This window comes from Castor canadensis, chromosome 9 (assembly GCF_047511655.1).
Source record: "Castor canadensis chromosome 9, mCasCan1.hap1v2, whole genome shotgun sequence".
Lineage (NCBI taxonomy): Eukaryota > Metazoa > Chordata > Mammalia > Rodentia > Castoridae > Castor > Castor canadensis.
This window is the reverse complement of record NC_133394.1, coordinates 117104012-117111257: the sequence shown is the minus strand read 5'-3', so window position 1 is coordinate 117111257 and position 7246 is coordinate 117104012. Positions and strand designations below refer to the sequence as shown.

The 7246-nt window shown below is 36.9% G+C and overlaps 1 pseudogene; it reads left to right on the top strand.

Moving 5' to 3' along the window:
* The first annotated feature begins 3539 nt into the window (after positions 1 to 3539).
* Positions 3540 to 5185, top strand: LOC141410770 (ADP-ribosylation factor-like protein 5A pseudogene; annotated as a pseudogene).
* The last annotated feature ends 2061 nt before the right edge of the window (positions 5186 to 7246 follow it).

Genomic DNA, 7246 nt, shown 5'->3' with positions numbered 1-7246 from the left:
TTAAATACATCATTGCCTTACTACTAGTTAGCACTTAGTGTGTATATGTATATGGCAAAGACACCTAAAACCTGTTCTTACCAAATTTGTAGTAAACAATAACTTACAGTTAACTACAGTCACATGTTGTACATTAGTTCCCCACAACATGCACATCGTATAATTGAAATTTTATTCCCTTTGACCCTCTGCCACTGACAATCACTGCTCTATTCTTTCCATCTACAAATCCACTTTCTTCAAATCTACACATAAGAAAATCATATACCATTTGTACCTCTGTGCTTGGCTTGTTTCACTTAACAAATGTCTTTTAGCTTTTATCTATATTGTCAAAAATGACATGACTATTGCCTCCTTTCTATGGGTAAATAATATTCCCAGTATATGCCATTTTCTTTATTCATCCTGCTATAGATATTTATGGTGTCTGCTATTTTGGCTATGATGAATAATGTTGCAATGAAAAAGGTATGCAGATATCTCTTTGAGACATGAATTTCATTTCCAGTGGGACTGATGAATCGTATGGCAGTTTTATTTTTAATGTTTGAGTAACCTCCATCCTGTTTCCCATTGTGACTGTAGAAATTTATGCTCCCACCAACAGTGCTCAAAAATTCCCTTTTCTCCACATATTTGCCAATGCTTGTTGTTTTTCATCTTTTTTATAATAACCAAATGTTAAGTGATATCTCACTGTGGTTTTGATTTACAGTTCTCTGATAATTAGTGGGGTTGAGCAGTTTTTATACACCTTTTGTCTATCCTGTCTGCCATCCTAGCACCATCATGGCAGAAATGGCCAGTGTGGAATTGGAAAACTGCAGGAAGCAGGGCAGAATTTCCCCATGACCATAAGGTTTTTCTAAAGAGCTTTTAGATGGAACATAAAGCCACGTTACATACAAATACATGCATAAAGTAAATACCAAACACAGAGCAAATAGAAAATTTCCTTTCTTCTTCTATTTAGGCTTCCAGAGAATGAAGAGGGGTAGAACCAATATAAGAGGCTCTTCCAAACTAGAGGATAGCCTGGGGGAAAACACAAGACAAAAGAGAGAATTGTGACTTTACCAACAGCACAAAAAATGTCTAAGAACAAAGATTTTCCATTGCGACAGCAGGTAAACCAGCAAAGTCTGTTCAGAAGGTTAGGAAGTAAAGGTGAAGAGTGGGAAGTTTAATTCCTTGGGACATATCGGAGAGTTGGGAGAAGATCCATTAGATCTTTTTGGAGTTTTGAACATGGAGAAAGTCTCTATAGAAACAGATCATGAATCCCTTTCTGCAGAATGACAGATAAACTACTTCTATAAGGTATACAGAAGAAACCATACCACATGCACAGTTCTAGAGGAGGGAAAGAAAAATCAGAGGACTCTATAGTATCGCAGTATGGAAGAGAGCTAGAGATCATCTAGAATGTCCTGGAGAGGCCATATATGTGTAGCATCCTTTCTTCATGTCCAACTCATGTGAGAAGAACCTGAAGTCATGGACATAGGTAAACTTAGACCATTTGGAGGAATTATGGCAGAAAAGGTCAAGTAAAAGTGCCATCTTGAAGCCAGACTTCCTGACTTGGCAGTCTATAAGTCAGCTATGCCACATTACAAAGAATGGGATCTAGGGGTAAGTCTACAGGAATAAAAGATAAGTTTCCTTCACCTGGGAGAAAGGAAGAGAGACAATTGTCATAATGCAGGAAGGATATTACCTCCCAGACAGTTTATGAAGTCTGAACCTAGGTCAAATCCTTGACCCTGGGTCAAGGGAGTAGCATCTTCCTGGCCCAGAAGGCAGGTGAATATTTGGAATCACTTTTGAAGCAGCCTTCTAGTGATCAGAAAATTAGTATAGTACATTCTTTCTAATTTTCTCCCTTTGGCATCTTTTTTTCTTTCAGCATCTGTGTTTCCCTGTGATCTGTCTCAAGGAACAGTTCTTATTCATCTATAAGGGTGTCTTATGGCATGGGGAATTTCATGTAATTGAGTACAAGACAGCACAAAAGGGAGCACTTGAAAAGATTTGGCAGTAGACCAGCCAAAAAGAAAATGTCTTAATAACAGAAGAAGACCATACTTAGAATAAGCTTTTCTCCAAGGCAGTGATCTAAAAGGGAGAGGCCCAGTCCCATCCAGAAGATTGAAGCAAAAGAGGCAGAGAGAGAGAAAGGGGTCCTGAGAGTGAAAATATAGCATGAAGGTCAGAAAGAGCAGACTAGAGATTGGAGTGGGAACCTGCAGGAAAAGGAAGCAGCCAGCACTTAGTAACCTGGTAAGAATAACAAAGGTAGTACCTGAAAAGAACCCTACGCCACCAAAAGACAACATTGGGTAAGGAAGAAAAAGTAGTCAGAACCAAAACAGTAGAAAAGTGCTTGCAAAACACAGTGAACAGGCATGTCTTTAACCCAAACAGATGAGGAGGATGATTCTTACCTTGTCCAAAGACAGACGTTAAGTGATACAAGTCCAGACATATTAATCTGAGATCAGAATCACAGCACCAAAAATATTACCAGAAAGTTCAGTTCTGATATCTACCTCAGTTCTTACATCCAGTGAGAGAATAATTCAGGCAAAACACAAAAATGTGTGAAAATAATAGCAAAGTTTCCTAGGAAAAAATTTAGTATAAAGGACAGAAATAGGGAGAAATGGGGGGGGAGTGGGGAAACATTTCCTGTTCCCCATGCAGGTCATGGTAGTAAGGCTCCTCCATTTTTTTTGATGCAGGTATTTATCACTCTACAATGTTCCCTTACAACTGCTTGTCCTGCATCTCAAAAGTTTTGGAATGTGTTTCCATCTTTACACTTCTCATGATACTTTTAACTTTACTTTTGATTTCTTCTTTGACACATTGTTTAGGAGGATTTTGTTTAATATCTAAACAGAATGTCCTAAAATTTTTTCCTATTGTTGGTTTCTAATTTTATACTACTGTGATCAAAAAAGATACTTGAGATGACTTCAATCTTAAATTTGTTAAGTACTACTTTAGGGCACAAAATATGATTTATATGGGAGAATATTCTGTTTACTCTTGAGAAGAACGTAATCCGCTTTCGTTGGATGGAAAGTTCTATAATTTATCTGTTAGGTCCACTTGGCATATAGTGTTGCTCAAGTCACTCTTATTTATTTTCTGTTTGGATGATCAATCTATTGTTGAAACTGCAGCATTGAAGTCTTCACTATGACTCTATTGCTGTCTATTTCTCCCTTGAATATATTTTTGCCTACATGATGAATTGTGTACTTTCATCTGTTTTCATGTTGTTACTTAGTATCTTTTTGTTTTAATTTAAAGAGCATCCTTTGGTATTTCTTATAAGTCAGGTCAAATGGTGACAAACTTCATTAGCTTTTGCTTATGTGGAGAAGTCTTTACCTCTCCTTCATTTCCAAAGGACAGCTTTGCAGAATATAGTAGTCATGGTTCGCATGGTTTTTTTCATTCCTTTAGTACTTTGAACATATCATCCCATTCAAGTTTTGCTTGCAAGATTTTCATTAAGAGAGCTGGGGGAGGACGGTGGCCTGCGAGGCTCGTCGCAGACAACGCGGCGGCGATGTCCGCGAGTCAGGCGAGTGCCGCGGCGGCAGCGGCGGGGCCTCGCGCGCTGCAGGGCGGCCTGGGCTTTGGCCTCCCTCCGGTTCCCAGGAAGCGGGCCGGTGTCCTGCGCGGGAGCGGCAGCAGCAGAGGCGGAGGCCCCAGCGCGTCTCTCTCTCCCACAGCCTGAGCCAGGGGAGGCCAGGCGGCCCGGGGGCTGGAGGGGGTCCGCTGCCCGAGAATGGCAATTCTCTTCACCAGGATATGGAGACTGTTCAATCACCAGGAGCACAAAGTTATCATTGTTGGGTTGGATAATGCAGGGAAAACTACCATCCTTTACCAATTTTCTATGAATGAAGTTGTACATACATCCCCTACAATAGGAAGTAATGTAGAAGAGAGAGTGATTAATAACACACGTTTCCTAATGTGGGATATCGGTGGCCAAGAATCTCTTCGTTCTTCCTGGAACACTTACTATACTAACACAGAGTTTGTAATAGTTGTTGTGGACAGTACAGACAGAGAGAGAATTTCTGTAACTAGAGAACTCTATAAAATGTTAGCACACGAAGACCTAAGGAAAGCTGGGTTGCTGATTTTTGCTAATAAACAAGATGTTAAAGAATGCATGACTGTGGCAGAAATCTCCCAGTTTTTAAAGCTAACTTCTATTAAAGATCACCAGTGGCATATCCAGGCATGTTGTGCTCTTACTGGAGAGGGATTATGCCAAGGACTTGAGTGGATGATGTCACGACTTAAGATTAGATGATCGCTACTGAACTCTTCTCATAGACTTTGTATAAACAAAGTGCTGGACTTTACCTGAAAGCTGCAAAAAATAATGGTTTAGATATATTTATAATAAACTGATTTAAACTTTTTCTATAAGAAGAAACATTAAGACCACTTATTTGAAAACAAAGATGAAGTGTCACCTTACAATTTGCTTTCCATTAGCTCCTTCCAAAGTACATTATTAAACCTGTGATTGACATTTTCCTCATAATGAATCCTCTCAGGACATTGTATAGCCTGTGGTAAGTACAAAGGGAGAGGAAGACATTTTGAATTTAAGAGCTTTATTGTCAGTATAACCCTCCCTGGTTGAATGTTGTTCTCTTCTTGTTCCACTAAATCAAAATACAAATCAGCACAGATGCTATTTCCAATTTTTTAAATGTAATATCACTTATGAAAAGTATTTTGCTTAGGGTTGTGTATGTATTGTGTATATACATCACATTCAGGTTAATGGCTTTGAAAGCAAATCACACAAAAATTAATACTATCCTTAGTTATTACCCTAATGAGATAAGTACTGGCAGTAGTGTTAAATGTCATTTTTTACCTTCCCCTTATGTTCTCTATATTGTACTAACCAGGTCTCTACCCCCCCAAATCATTGAGCTGCTCTTGAAAGAGACACATGGAAATGTGTAACCCAAATAAGTGGACTATCAGTCAGATTCTTGGCTATTATACTACTAATGGACAGAATTGACATTGAGCAAGTATCAGATTATTCCTTTTGCTGGTCTTATGTGATTAAAACTATGAAGTGATTTCTTCTTAATTAAAAACTGTGTGTATAACAAATATGCCCAGAAAGGTAGCATTCTATAAATACTATAGAATACTATAGTTTGACTGTAATCTTTTTAAATTATATGTCAAGCAGTTAAAAGTGAATTTGAAAGTATTCTCCATGCAACATTGACAATTTCTTAATTTGCAAATTTCTTATTTTAGGAGTTGAATAGTTTGAGATTTTTTTGTTTCTTTAAGAATTCTTGTATCTTCCGCTACACAGGTGCATTTTTTAACAATTGCACAGTACAAGTGTTTTTTGAATGCTTATAAGAATTTGGTTGGAAATCGATTGACATATACTACTTGTACTAAGAATAAGTTGACCCAAAAACACCTTTTATGTTTGCTTAGGGTATTTTAATTTTAAATACCTAAAAGTTAAAGTTGTTCCTGGCTTAACTAGAAATGAAATGATCCTAACTGTGTTAAAAAATATTCTGGGGTACTCTATTTGTACTCTCTTTCATGCCCTGAAAATTTGAAGGCTAATCCAAATTGACATATTTTAGACTACTCAAGAAAAGAAATAACTACTTTTAAACCAGCCTTTTAAATTTCATGAAGATCTTGGTAAAGAATAATAATAGTATATACTAAGCATTGATGGAACTTTGAAATTCTTTGTATACAAAATAAAATACTCAGCATCTATATCTGAGTCAGGCATGGGAAATCAGTGTTACATTGGATGTTTTGTGTTTTTTATTTGTGTTACAATTTTCCAAATACAGATACAATATTTGTCAACATATTTTTACAAAAGTAAATCCTAATTTACTAAAAAAAAAAAAAAAAAAAAAAAAAAAGATTTTCATTAAGAAGTCTATGATCCCTATGGAGGTTCCCTTGTATATGAAATGAGTCTCTTTTCTTTTACTTATTTGACTTTCTCTTTGTTTTTGACTTTTAACAATTTGATTATAGTATACTTTTCAGTACTTTTGTTTGGATTTATCTTCCTTGGGTCCTTGCATCTTCATGAATCTAAATGTTAACGTCATTCCTAAGATTTTGGAAGCTTTGGTCCTATACCTCTTCAAATATACTTTCTGCCCATTTCTCTTGGTACCATTGGGACTTCTACAACTCATAGATGCATAAATTTAATGGTGTCCCACAGACCCTTATTCTTTCTTTACATTGTTCATTCTTCTGTTTTCTTTTTGCTCTTCTAATTAGTCAATTTCAAATGACCTATTTTCATCTTTTCTAATTCTTTCTTCTGCATGGTAGATTCTGCTATTGAAGTTCCATATTGAATTTTTTCAGTTCTGTCATTCTATTTTTCAGTTCTAAAATTTCTATATGGTTCTTTTTATGCTTTTTATTTCTTTATTGACCTCATTTTGTTCATTTATTATTTTCTACATTTCATTTATTGCTATCAATTTTCTTTTTCAATGATTAAAATGAATATTTCAAATCCTTTCCCAGGCAAATTGTGGACTTCCTTTTTTTTTTTGTGATTGGTTAGTGAGCTTTGTTCATTTTATTCGTTTTACCATCATCCATGTAGCCTTGCATTGGTGACTATGCATTTGAAGAAATGAATACCTCTTCCAGTCATGACAGACTGCCTTTTGCCAGTTATGACATCTCCTACTGAGTTTTCAGGCTGATGGTGCCTCCAGAATTTCAATTCAGTGAAGTTGAAGCCAGTACACATGGCCACTTCTGGGTACTCAGCGGATTCCACAATTGTTAAGCCTATTAACAGGTTTAAGCAATAATAAAACTCTTTAAATGGATTCCCTCCAGGAACTGGATCATAAAGCTTGTTCTAGAATAAGAGACTAGTTCATGGTCAGCAGATGTAAGGCCTGTTACCAGTTTGAGTTTTTATGAATCATTATGACAGTTTCTTTTTAACCCCTGAGAAGGTTTTTGGCCAAATAATACTGACTCCAGAGCAGGGCCACAAGGGTCAGAAATTGAGTCAGATGGCTGCTTCAGAGTCCACAGCTAGACTGAGGTCTGCAGCCTTGCCTCTGGGAGACTTGAAAGGGCATATCTCCTTCTGGTCCCTGTAGAGCCAGTACTACTCTCATATAGTAGCTTTTTTTCTTTACAGGAACTGAGT